We start from the raw sequence: 14,224 nt of genomic DNA on the forward strand, positions 1-14,224 counted from the left end.
CCCTGTTCCCAAGAAATCCACCATCACAGGACTGCATGACTACAGACCTGTTGCCTTGACGTCTGTGGTCATGAAATCCTTCGAACGACTGGTGTTAGCCCATCTGAAAGACATTACAGGCCACCAGCTGGACCCTCTGCAGTTTGCCTACCGGGCAAACAGGTCGGTGGATGATGCAGTGAACATGGGGCTGCATTACATCCTGCAACACCTTGACTGCCCAGGAACTTATGCCAGGGTCCTGTTTGTGGACTTTAGTTTGGCTTTTAACACCATTGTGCCTGAACTTCTTTCCTCCAAACTCCCCCAGCTCAGCGTGTCACCAGCTACCTGTCAGTGGATCACCAGCTTCCTGACAGACAGAAAGCAACAAGTGAGGCTGGGGGAGATCACCTCTGAAACTCGGTCCCTCAGTATTGGTGCCCCTCAAGGATGTGTCCTCTCACCACTACTGTTCTCCCTCTACACTAACGACTGCACCTCCAAGAACTCGGCTGTCAAACTCCTACAGTTTGCAGATGACACCACTGTCATTGGCCTCATTCAAGATGGTGATGAGTCTGCATACCGGCAGGAAGTTGAGCGGCTGGCACGCTGGTGCAGTCAGCACAATCTGGAGCTGAACACTCTTAAGACTGTAGAGATGACAGTGGACATCAGGAGACATCCCTCAACTCTGCTCCCCCTCTCAATATCAGACAGCCCTGTGTCGACTGTGAAGACCTTCAAGTTCCTGGGTACAACCATCTCCCAGGACCTGAAGTGGGAGACCAACATCAACTCCATCCTCAAAAAGACCCAGCAGAGGATGTACTTCCTGAGGCAACTGGGGAAGTACAGTCTTCCACAGGAGCTGCTGATCCAGTTCTACACTGCGGTCATTGAGTCTGTCCTGTGCTCCTCCATCACAGTCTGGTATGGAGCAGCCACTAAACAGGACAGGAGCAGACTGCAGCGGACTGTACGGGCAGCAGAAAGGATCATCGGCGCCCCCCTGCCCTCCATCCAGGATCTGTACCTCTCAAGAACCAGGAAACAAGCAGGGAAAATCATCACAGACCCCTCACACCCTGCACACACACTCTTTGATCTGCTGCCCTCTGGCAGACGGTACAGAAGCCTGCAGACCAGGACCACCCGACACAGGAACAGTTTCTTTCCCCTCGCCATCTCCCTTCTTAACAGTTGACCTGTCACACTGCTCCCACTGCCAGACTGCAGCTGCACCTTATGCACATTTTGTAGTATTCATTCCACCTCATTCATTTCTGTATTTTATGTATATAAGTTTAGATTCGTTATTTATAGTTGGTTTACAAAGCTTTGTGTATGTATGTGTAATGTGTGTATATATAGACACTTGTGTGTGTGTGTGAGATTTACATTGCTGTACTTGAGAGCCACCATCTACCAGAACCAAATTCCCTGTATGTGTACATTTCTTGTCATGTTCAGTTGTCATAGTTACTCTTTTGCTCCTGTGCAAAATCATGTTCATAGTGTTCATAGTTCTGCTGTAGTGTTCCCAGTTTAGTATTCAGTTTATTTTCGCCACAGCCCATGTTACTTAGTATGTTAAACTCATACACATCAGAGTGTAAAGTGATCTGTGTCTGAGCCAGGAACACCAGAATCCGTACTTTCATGCTGACATCAGGAGGTTCTTACAGAAAACCAAAGGCCTGAGGATGGTGAAAGTGGAGGACTACTATCGAGACCTGAAGCTGTTTGTTGAGTCGTCTCTGGTCTTGGAAAAAAAAGATCTGGAAATTTTGTTGATGATGTGTTAACAGATCAAGAGATTTATCTTTAACCCTCTGGGGTTGCCGGACGCGCCGGTGCATCAAAGTCACGTGACCAATTTAAGACGACACAGCTACAAGATGCAGCACGTCAGAGTCTCCATTTCAACTTGGGTCGAATGTGCGGACTTCAAACTACATACCAGTTTTTGAATTGTGTCGATGGGCCACGTAAAACCAGAGTTATAATAAAAATACACGCGATGTTTTTTTCTGAACAAAACAGTGGTGTTTAGAGCGGGAAGAACGGTAAAAACAGCGTTTTCTACAGACAGCGCTAGCATACACTCTCCCTTTGTGAGTGAAAAAAGAATAACAAAAAGTACCCCTTCTCTATTGGTGTTAGAGTTTACCATGTCAGCCAATCAAAAAAATGATAAGGCAACATGTGACATTTGGTTTTTTAGGGAGAAGGGGAAGTTTTTAGGAGTGGCACCGGCAACGGAAAGCGGACGAGCGAAAGAAAGAGAGAGAGCGAGTTTTCATATGTGAGACATTAGTGACGTTTAGCGTGTTTGGAGGCTATAGTTAGTGTGTTGTGTAGTTATTGTTTTGTATTATGTGTCAGTTATAAACCTGAATTTCATATTTGCTCTAAAAAAGCCATCAAAGGCAGATTCCAGTGTAAACGCTGTTCCCACATGGAAAACTGGACTGATGCTCCTCCTGCTGTCAGACCTGCAGGGTTTAGGCCTGTGGTGTTCTCCTCTGTCTTATACTGAACACAAACTACATTTTTTGCACTGGAACAAATAATTTGTGTGCCTTCTTATTGGATGCAGCACACCTGATTGTTCTGTAAGCAGATTTAAATGGTTATATAAAAAACGCCTGAGGCCTTGGCTGCATTTTTATGTAAATAGTAGGGGTGCAACGATACACAGAATTCACAGTTCGGTTCGGTTCGATACTTTGGTGTCACGGTTCGATATTTTTTCGATACAAAAAAAATGTTCATGCCTTTTTAATTTGTCATTTATTAAAATTATAAATATATATTTTAACTCAAAAGTACAGTTTTTAAATTTAACCCTAACCCTTGTGCATGTTTTTTATTTTGACAGCGAATGCGCACCTGCGGACCACTTATGTGCAGCCCTGGTTATTTAGCTCGTCATATTGCAGCCACAGAAATTCTTTTGTCCATGAAACCATAAAGCTGCACTTTCTTTTTGCCTTATAGTCTGATTTGTCATAACTTCTCCGTTTTGTGGTAAGCTTTTCTTTGGCTGTCACTTCTTCACCCTGACCTGTCTTATTTGGCTCAGCAGAACTAAAATATATATCTGTCTGTGAAGGTTCTCAGTCATACAGGTCATCGTAGTGAAATATATATCCCGGACACAAAAGGTCCTTATAATAGCTGACAGCAAACGTGCTGATCTCAGAAGGATCTGACATTGTGGAGCCACTGCCAGACATTAGAGAGTAAACAATCTTTCTTTGCCTATTCTTTTTTTCTAGTCCAAAGAAGAAGTGAGACGGGGCCTCCATCTCTGTGATACTGAGGAAACGTCACCTGACCAAAGCCCCTTTGGCCGTCCTGCCCAACAGGTCGGCAGGTCAGCCTTTTTGGATTTGAGGGAATCTAAAAGCTCTTGGTTTCCTGTAGATACTGCTAAACCCTGCAGTTCGTCCACCTGAGTACCTAGGTCTTTAAATGTTAGTTTGAGACATGACCTATTGCAAGTTCCTGTGCTTATAATTTAGTGAGACGCTTAATTCTGCTTTTCTGCATACCTCATACACACAGTTTAAGTTCATTGAAAGGTCGTATGTCTATGTATGGTATAGCTGGAAACACACACACATACCCACACACACGGAATACAGACACTGATGTTGTTCAGATGTGCCTGCTTAAGAATGTCATGTGTATTTGTAATTGCATGTTCATGAATGATGCTTGCTGACAATAAAAAGGGCTGTAGCTAAGGAATCAGTCGAAGTTGGCTGAGGACAGGTGAAGGCCTGGGCTTGCTTCCCTCACAAGCCACAAAGACAAAGAGCTCTGTCTGGTCTTGTTTTGTCGTGCAGCTTGGGCTTGTGTTCCAGTGGGGTTTGTGCCTAGATAAACCCAATATCTCCCCTATAAAGGATGTGCCGGGAGCTGAGGTGCGGTGTGTGGGTGGCAGCTGGAATGCTGCGGCCGAGTGTTGGAAGAAACACCAAACAATAAAACGTGTAGTAACGTGCAAGCTGTGTGTGCGGGTCCTCATTCATGTCACAGGCCAGAAGCTTTAAAAAAGCAACTCTTTTCACTTCATCACTAGCACCATTCAAGTTTAATGTGACTATTTTCAATTCACACATAAAAAAATGAGAGACAGAGAACAAAGGACAGGGACATACAGAGTATTTTTTAAACATCACCATCCTCATCAGCTGGAAGTGCTTGAGCTCTTACTTTCAAAATCTATTTCTTTAACCCTCTGGGGTCCAGGGTATAATTGGCCGTTTTTGACTACTTTTGATTTTTACCTCTATATTTCACCTTTAAAATGTGTTTTTCTTGCCTTGTTTGTATCATTATTTTCAGCACAACCTCAAATATCTGAAATTTGAGTTATTTTTTCATTTTGGCATACTATATTAGCACAGTTGATCTAAATTCAGACAAAAAAATTCAAAATCCGAGTAGAAGAAAGTTATATTTTTTACTGTACAACCCACAAACATGTTTAACGAATCATTTTCATAACTTGAAATGCAAATAGAAATTGTACATTTCTAAAAATTATGCACAAGTTTTGCAAACAACAAAGTTATATGGTACTATTTACTAGGGGTGCAACGATATTCGTATCGATATTGAACCGTTCGATACAGTGCTTTCGGTTCGGTACGCATATGTATCGAACAATACAAAATTTGTAATTTATTTTATCAACTTTCCTTCTGACGATGCTGTCTGTGTTGAGCGCTCAGTGAATCTGCGTTCGACTACTCCGCCTAGGCTGCACTGTTGAGCGCAGATCCACTGAGCGCTCAACACAGACAGCATCGTCAGAAGGAAGAGCGCAGGGCAAGCCAGCGAGACAGAAGTTAAGCTCTCCTTGCAACATGGACCTCCCCCACCCTCATTCAGATCTGGTGTTTGGAATTATTTTGGTTTTCATGTGACGTATGACCCTGAAGGTAAGCGAGTCATGGACTAAAGTAAAACAGTATGTTGGATGTGCCATGCAATGCTCAATTACATGGGTGGGAACTAGTGTGTTAGCGCAGTTAGCTCGTTAACATGTTGGCCGTCCAGCCCCACGCACGGGGCGATCGGCGGTAGCTCGTTAACGGAGATTTGCCGTGTTGTGGCGTTAAGGTCATTTCAACGAGATTAACCTGAAAGCACTAGTGGGAACACAATGAATATGACTGCACATTTACGCCGACATCATCCTAGTGCAAAGACAAAAACAACAAGCGTGCATGCTACAAACTTTAGCCGAGTCATTTAGACAGCTGTTAGCACAGGATTCTCCTTATATGTTTAATATGCTGCTGAGAATATAGCCCAGAAGAAGCGGATAGTATAGCTTTTATTTTGGAAAGAGACATTTCTCTGTAATAAACTCTCTTTTCCAAAGATGAGTGATTCCTCAATCAGATACAGGGCTCGCAATATCCCGGGGCTAGCGATTTTTTCAGTCGGGGTACCAAAATCTATCTCTGCCCTGCCCGTCGGGCTATTGTAGGAAGGAAAAATATATGTCAATGCTTTTGCATTCTTTCAGAAATGTAGCTGGGTAATTATGTCATTGGCATCGGTGAGCCACTGTCAATATGTGACATATTGAAATCGCGTTTGAATTTGCGCTTGTTTTTTGCTTTCACTTTGCAATCGTGCGAACTGTGTATAGAGAGCGACAGCACTGATCTGTGAGTGATGATAATTTGTGCACCAATTCCTCTGACATCGTCTTATTAATCGTTAGCTTACTATGCAAACATGACAAGTGAAATCTCCCGCAGCTTAAACATGTGAGAGGTTGATCGCGCAGAGAAACGCTGAGCTTATGTGAGTGCGTGTGTAAAAGCAGCAGGATGTATATTTTAGTTCTGCTGAGCCAAATAAGACAGGTCAGGGTGAAGAAGTGACAGCCAAAGAAAAGCTTACCACAAAACGGAGAAGTTATGACAAATCAGACTATAAGGCAAAAAGAAAGTGCAGCTTTATGGTTTCATGGACAAAAGAATTTCTGTGGCTGCAATATGACGAGCTATATATATATATAACCAGGGCTGCACATAAGTGGTCCGCAGGTGCGCATTCGCTGTCAAAATAAAAAACATGCACAAGGGTTAGGGTTAAATTTAAAAACTGTACACTCAAAAAAATGAAACGTTGACTTTAATTAAAATTATTTTGTCAACAGGTTCCACGAAATTGCATTATGTTAGTTTAAAGCAAAAAATCTTTAGTTCATCTACTTTAAAAAAACTACTTAAGATTAACAAGACATATTTAAGACTAACTAAATCAAGTTATATTGTATGAACATAGATGATATATTTACAGGTTAGTTAGTTTAGATTAGTTACTTCAACACATTTCTTATTTGTGGCAGTAAAATGTTAAATTTAAGTTATATTAATTCAAATATTATATTTTCAGCCACCTTGTGCTTTACTAATTAGTTTTACATAAATCTATTTTGTCAACAGGTTCCACACAAATGAATTAAGTACATCCAACTTATTTTTTTAAATTTCTTTTATTGCCAACACATTCAGTGAGCATTTGTGTAAACCCAGTCCAAAATAAAACACAACAGCTCATTAGGGTTAGTAATTAACAGTATGTAGACAGATGCAACATCAAGATTTTAAATTAAATGTCTGTATCTGCCAGAAATAGAAGAAAAAAAACATTGAAGACCATATAACACATTGATAAGATGACACTCAATTTGGTAAAGTAAATCCGTTGGGCATCTTTCTTTGCCTTTAGACAATAATTCTGATGGCAAAAGAGCCAAACGGGACAGGCAAGAAAAAAAGATAAGATGACACTTGAGTTATGCACATGTGATGCTAGTAAGGTCTGGAGTGTTTTTTCTTTTAGTGTCTAAAATGAATAGCAAAGTAGCTATTTGCAATGATTGCTTAGGGTCAGTCCAGTAACACAACGCCAATGAAGTGCTTTCCTTTAACAATGCAAAGTGAAGTGTCCACCTCAACAGCCACAATTAAAAAAATTAATGTAATAATAATAATAATAACAATAATAATAATAAATAGTCCACTGATATTAGCAACCAAAGAAAATTATATCACCATCCCAAATAAAACTTTAATAAAACATGCCAACATTATGGTCTAACAACAAAACAGCTTGTCAGCGTTCAGTTTTTTTGCAACAGCACAGCAGTAACCATTTAACACTTGCCACTGTCAACGTTTATTTTATCAGTGTTTGGGCAAAAAGCTTGAGTTGTAAAGATTTTAACATGGAAACAATTGTTCGTCTTTAAAAGTCTGCAAAATATACATTCATCCTGTATTCCTAACTTACCCTTATTCTTAATATGTATTGCAATTACCTTTAGAATGCACACAATGTAGCACAATGGTGCAGTATCATCTCTCAATTAAATCCTTTAAATCGCAATACTTTTGTTTGTGTCTTACTAGCCCCCCCACAAGAGTAAAATCTCTCAAATTGTAGTAGTTTACAAACTTTTCAAAATGTTTTAAATTTCTCTTAAATGTAATTTTCCCTTTATCTGTCATTTACAAATTACCATTTTATTCCCATTCAGCCTCCGAAAAACTTCTGTCCATCTGACAGAACATTCATCATCCAAATTAAGGGTTGGCTTATTCATTCAGTTTATTCTTGAGCATCTGTACCTTGGTCAAGAGTCTGCTGACATACAGATGAAGGAAGAGCTTCTGAAGTACTTCAAAGAAAGCTTTCAGTCTCGAGGTTAACTGAGATTCAGTGCGTATGTCCCACCCATTAAGAGTGCACATGCAGAGGCCAGGTCTTCCAGGTCATGCAGGACACCCGAGATGGTTATACCCACATCGGCTGGAGGAGTGCTGGCATCAGCTCTTTCGATGGTAAAGATAGCAAGGGTAATTTGTTCCAGCTCCCTCTGAACAGCTGTAGCTTAGACACAAAAACATAGAAAAATGGCGTCCAGTTTAATGAAGTAAACACAATATTAGGAACATGCACCCCAGTGAGCCACTATTTTAGACTACAGATTCAACAATAAATATAAATAGTTTGGGTATACAAGAAGATTCCCCAAAACATTTAAACAGATTCCATGCAAATTACAACAAACACATTAAAACATGCAACAACATAAGTTATTCAAAATTTGGTTTAATACAGATAAAAAAACTAAACTAAAATTACCAACCAATTATTCTTTGAAGAGGATGCTTGGGTCTTCATTCAGGTCAAAAGGTAGTGCCCTGAGGACACACTCCCTCCCCTTTTCAATAGTTTCCTTCTGTAGAGAGTGGCAGAGATACAGGAAGAGAGAACAGAAATACTTTAGGATGACACAAACTCACATTATACGCAAAATGAATGACATATCCACTGCACAGATAGGCATGAACACAAGACCAACTAATCATCACATGGACATGAATAGTTAACCTGTTGGGCAGGGTTTCCACCACATTATATATGTCCATAATGGAGGTAAAGACAAACTAATACATCATCTTCTTTGCATTCAAAACATAACATAAAAACATTCACTTCTGGTTTAACCTAAATTGAGGGATCAAATTTTACATATGTTTAGATAATTTAAGTTTTCCAACGTTTTGAGTACCAAACTTTGTCTTGCTTAATATAAATGTAAGTGCACTGTGCAGCTACCATACACTAGCTGTTTAAATTTGAAAATGATCTTATTAGCCATAATATTTTGCTACCAACAGAATAACGCACCTGTGTGGCAGGGGCCAAAGTTTGTCTAATTTTCTTCACTGCAGCGCCTCCTTTTTTCTTGAAGACTTTTATGAGCTGGTCAGTGTATTGGTCACGTCGTGTAAAAAGCCTTGGAACAAGTGCAGCAGTAGTAACCCTCACATATTCTGCTTCCACCTGAAAACATATCAACAAACACAACATACTGTACTGTAAATATACATACTATATGTACACATATACATAGTTTATAACTAAAACTAAAGTAGAAAGACCTCATTAAAGCTATAATTTTAACACAAACATTTACACAAAATGCTAATGGAGCCATTACAGCTTTTATTGTTATTTATCAAGTTCCAAAAAATATTGATCACAGCTGATCTGAAAAAAATTTCATACCTCAGGCCCTTGAACTGCAACCTTTACAATGGTTCAGATGTGGAGAAGAAATAACAGGGGCATGGGATGGGTCACTAAAGAAAACTTAACTTATAAAACAGTTTTGTTTTTAAAAGTATAACAGTTCACATACCACATACAAGCTCAGCAGTACCACATACACCACATCAGTATAGGAGGGAGCAGGTAAAGGCCCGGATCTGAAATTTATAAAGTAAAACAAGAAATTCATTTCTTAATTTCAAGAAGCAAATTATTGTTTGAATTACAACTAAATAAAATACTACTCAGAAGAAAAGCAAGAGATTGACACTGCCATGTGCTAACTTTCTATAGAAGCAATTATCACCAGGTCTGTCCACTCATATGTCGTGAATAATTTTATTTAAAAACTTAAGTGTGTGATTTAACAAACTGTAATTTATAACTATGTTGATATGTATAACTCCGCTAGGAAACATGCTGTATTTACAGACCATTTTTAAATAATACAGATTACTGATAGAGCATAACAATGGTGTCACAGTGGCTTTCGCCCTTGACTTTTTGGATTTTAAATGTCACTTTATGCTATCCTTGCTATCCTATTCGATATTTACGACTCTTGGATTACAGTAAAGGAATCCCAAGAAAGCAAATGAAAAAATAACCCCTTGAAAAAATAACCCCATGAACCCCTGTAGCTAATCCCTTAATAAAACAAAAAAACATGTCCAGGACCCAGTAAAACTAATGTAGAACAAGCGCACGCAAACGATATAACATGTCTTGTAAGACAAACGCAAAATATAACCATGCTCGACATATAGATACTACACAACATAGTCAAAGAAAAAAATGGTCTTACCTCTCAAAGAAACAGCAGCTTGGCGCCAAAACAACGTTTTTAAGTTAAATTTGAAGTCTTGCGCATGAGCAGGCCCAAGCCGTGAAACCTTCTTGTTCTTCGCGGTTCATTACAACTGTTTTTGCATTACTGCCACCTTGTGGATATACAAGGTATATCGATCCTAATTGACTTGACTTAAATGTTATGCCATCTTCCTTGGGGGGCTCAACCCGGGGTAGCGGTCATGTCCGGTTGGGGGCTCTTTTCTGACCATTTCCTCGTGGCTGCGTGCAGCGGGGCTAGGGGAGGGTCTGTGGTGATGGACGTGGGTTACTGACCTGGTAGCCTGTCTGCCCCTGGGTGGGTCCGGGATGGGCGTGAGGGTCTGGGGGCGCTCCATCTCTGGGCCGGGGCCCTGGCTGGGCCTCGGGGCCTTGGGTCCTGGTTTGTGTGTTGCCGGGGTGGTGGGCGGGTGGGTGCATGGGAGCCCATCCCTGGCGCAGGGTGCCGCCGGTGTGTCGAGTCGCCTGTGGGGCTCTTCAACCGGTGGGGGAGATTGTTACACCTTGCAGGAGCTTTCCTCCCCTCAGGAACTCTCTGCAGGAGGGGGAGATACAGGAGAGGTGGAGGAAGATCTCAGCCTGGGCGTCTATTGTCTCATGTAGTCTGGAAGACGAGTGGATGGTGGGGTGGGTGCAGTTTTCTCTGTGGTGGGGTTGGGTGGACTGTCCCGGGCTCTGTGGGGCCGGGGGGCGCTGCTGCGCTGGGCCCCGGTCTGGATGGGCCTGGGCCCCCTTTTCCCTGGCGGGTCGCGGAGTGTGGGAGTGCCTACTGGGGTCAGCGGGGGAGCTGGCCCCAGGGAGGGGTTACTGCCCCTCCCTTCCTTTCCTCCCCATCTCCAGCTGCCTCCCTCCTCCCGCTCCACCACAACCACCCACACATGCAGGGCCTTGGAGTAGGGGTATGTCACCAGGATGCAGAGGAGGCTACCCCCCCCTCTGTCCCCTTCTGGCTGCCTCTGCCTCAATTTTATCCCACAACTTAGACATTCACATTACTCACACCCTCATTACACATACATATAGGATCTTGGGGGTGGGCACAATACACGGAGTCCAAGTTTCCATCAGGGTGTACACCTCACCCCTGGCTTCGTTGCCCACCTCTCAATTTTAAATACATGTAGACATTGAGGGCTAGCAGGAGGGACTATGGACTAAGTGCCTTTTGGTTTGATGAACTGCTGGACTTCGAGACCAGCAGGTGTAGGGAAGTCATTTATGGGGTCACACTCTGACACCCCCCCCCCCACACACACACACACGCACACGCACACACACACACACACACACACACACACACACACACACACACACACGCACCCACTGAAGTATAAATAAGGACCGCAAAAACTTCTTAGACTGAAAACCACCATCCTCGGCACAGTCAACAGGATTCGCAGGGAAATTCCTCAATCCACTAGTGGATTGGCTAGTCATTCATATGTAAATGTGGTGGAGCTTGCAAGAGAGTTGGCTCACTCTCATGTAGCTGAGAAGAAGGCAAGAAAAGAACAGTTGCTTCGGACACAACCCTCCACACCTAGTCCTGGAAAAAGAGCCATGTGTCAGGTCAAACACAAATGCAAGAACAATCATGCCACTGTGCGATGTGTTCACTGCTACAGATACACATGTGGTAAATGCAGACTACAGATACCATGGCAGTGCCAGGATTGTGAGTGATTGCTGAAAATGTTGAAATGTACTCACTCACTTTTTATTATTATTTGTAAATATGTGTACAAATGGTTGGTTTTTTGTACTGTTTTTATCAATAAATCTCAGCAACAAAGGACCTACACCCATGTGTGTTGATTTCTCCCTAAGATGGCAAACTGAAACACTCCAAGTTGGTGACTTTTGGAGATTTATTTCCCTGGATGATTGAGAATGCAAACACAAAAGAAAGTTCACAGCTTTTAGCAGCTCCAGCACCCCCTCATCCACACACCCCCACTCCCCTCCCTCATGAATACCTTTTTAAAAACCTAATATACATATGAATGACTAGCCAATTTAGCTTCCACTTGGCTGAAGCTAAAGCTTAGCTAAAAGCCTACCAGCCATTTGGCTGGTGGCGGGTTTTCTAGGTAGAAACGTAGAAGCCTGGGACTCCTAGTGTTAAAGTAACGTGATAAATTAGGTTGGGTTCGCCGAAAGGAGCTGAATTAGACTTAAGTTTTAGAGGTAGTTGAAATTACTTTGTGACAAATTAAAATACGTTTAGGCAAATGAAAACACGTTGAGACAGAAAAATTAAAATAGATTGGGTTCGCCAAAAGGAACTGAATTAGACTTGGGTTTTAGAGGTAGCCGAAATTACTTTGTGACAAATTAGCGCACAAATGTCTATGTGTGTGTATGTGTCTGGAAGTAAGTTGATTTTACAGCACAGTACGCTGCTGAACTACTTCCATTTTTGTTTTCTTTGCTGAGGCTCAAGTGCTGGTGACAAAGGAGAACGGTTGAGTTTCATCTCATAAAACTGATACCGCTTCACCGTTAGGGTGAAGTTGAAGGCCGTATCAGTAAATCACTCTAAAGTCAAGCGTGCCAGCGACGGCCCAGCAAAATCTTTGAAAACGGAGAATAAACAAGCAAAATTAACACCTGATGAGAAATGGTTAGAAAAACAACAAGCAGGAGCAGGCAAAATCAGTGCAAATAGGTGGAGAGATCCACAAAAAGCAAAAAAACCCCAAAAAAACGCAGATTCTGTCACGGTCGGACGGTTCTTTCCCGACGACCCTGCTTGTGTTTATGTTTTCTGTGTGCGTTTGCTTCTCCCTCTCTCCCTCCCTGGTCCTCGGGGCTGTTTACGGAAGTGCGCGCCATGGGAGAGGCGTGTCCTGGCGACTGTCGTCATTGGGAGTCCCTCTTCGCTGTTGTCGGCCCACCTGCAGCTGATTACCGGACCAGCCGTTGGTAATCATTCCTCCCGGCTAGAAAGGGGTATTTAACCTGAACTCGCGGCGACAGTCGACGTGGGATTATTACTCCGAACTGGTAGAGTTCTAAGTTGCACAGTGATTGACACTAAAGAGTTCAGAGATACAGTACTGTCTACTTCATACTTTTTTTTTTTTTTTTTTTTTTTTTTAAGTGACATCAGAAACAGCAGCATGTGACATCACGTGATGGCGGAGCTTCAGTTCATCCTTTGTCATCTTTTTTTTTTTTTTTTTTTTTTTTTTTTAATAGGACAGGGGGAAAGAATGAAAGAAAGAGGGGGAGAGAAAGAAAGAAAACTAAAGGGGAGAAGAGACGGTGAGAAGGGGGGGGAAGAGAGAAAAAAAAAAACAACAACAAACAACAAAAAAAAAAAAACAAACTCCTGGGTCACCTGTATGGAGAAAAAACAAACAAACAAACAGAGGAGACAGCAAACAACAAAGAGCAACATAATAAATAGAAGAAGAAAAAAAAAAGCACTATCACAATAAACTACCTAGTCATAAATATCAATAGTTCCTACGCAAGATAGACAGCGCACAGTGTGCTTTGAGGCAGCAGCCAAGAAAGCTTTAGTCCGCGTCTGTGAATACCCATGTGTACACCTGTGTGCATACCTGTGTGGATCAGCATGCTTGCATTCCAAAGGTTTCTCCATGTAATGATCTGTTAGGGAGTGTGGGGAGCCACAGCCCTGTCCTTTATGGTATCAAGCGGGTATGGAGGAGATCAAAACTATGGCTAGAAAGGGGTATTTAACCTGAACTCGCGGCGACAGTCGACGTGGGATTATTACTCCGAACTGGTAGAGTTCTAAGTTGCACAGTGATTGACACTAAAGAGTCCAGAGATACAGTACTGTCTACTTCATACTTTCACGGAAGAAAACAATGCATACACAGGCTTGACACACACATGCACGGGTGACATAACCAGTGGGTTTCAAAACTTTCCTGTGCCAATGTTTTTGACCTCTCAGGGGACGTGCAGCAATAATCTGTATGTGTCAGTGACACTGATATAGGACCCAAAGCTTGGAGTCTCTGAATGAAAACAGTGCATTTATTTACAGTGAAAATGACAACAATGTGCAGAATTTTTCAGCAAGTGCTCCAGGTGACAGTGTGAGTAATCCCTTGTGAGGTCTAGTGTTGCTTTAACAGTTATTCAGCACTTTGTTGATCACTGTGTGGTACAGGATGAACCATGGAGAAAGTAAACATCTGTTACGCAATTTCAAGTTGATTCCTGTAACAACACACAGTGGTTAAAATGGAAAACA

The 14,224-nt window shown here is 42.0% G+C and overlaps 1 long non-coding RNA gene across 1 annotated transcript; it reads right to left on the minus strand.

Moving 5' to 3' along the window:
• Positions 1-6,495: 6,495 nt before the first annotated feature.
• Positions 6,496-14,008, minus strand: LOC145426018 (uncharacterized). Its single transcript, XR_013906784.1, has 4 exons — positions 9,233-14,008; positions 8,719-8,874; positions 8,174-8,266; positions 6,496-7,914 (listed from the first exon to the last, which is right to left on the minus strand). It is a non-coding gene; the product is annotated as an uncharacterized LOC145426018 (long non-coding RNA).
• Between the last annotated feature and the right edge of the window lie 216 nt (positions 14,009-14,224).

Source organism: Astatotilapia calliptera, chromosome 3, assembly GCF_964374335.1.
Source record: "Astatotilapia calliptera chromosome 3, fAstCal68.1, whole genome shotgun sequence".
In the NCBI taxonomy this organism is placed as follows: Eukaryota; Metazoa; Chordata; class Actinopteri; order Cichliformes; family Cichlidae; genus Astatotilapia; species Astatotilapia calliptera.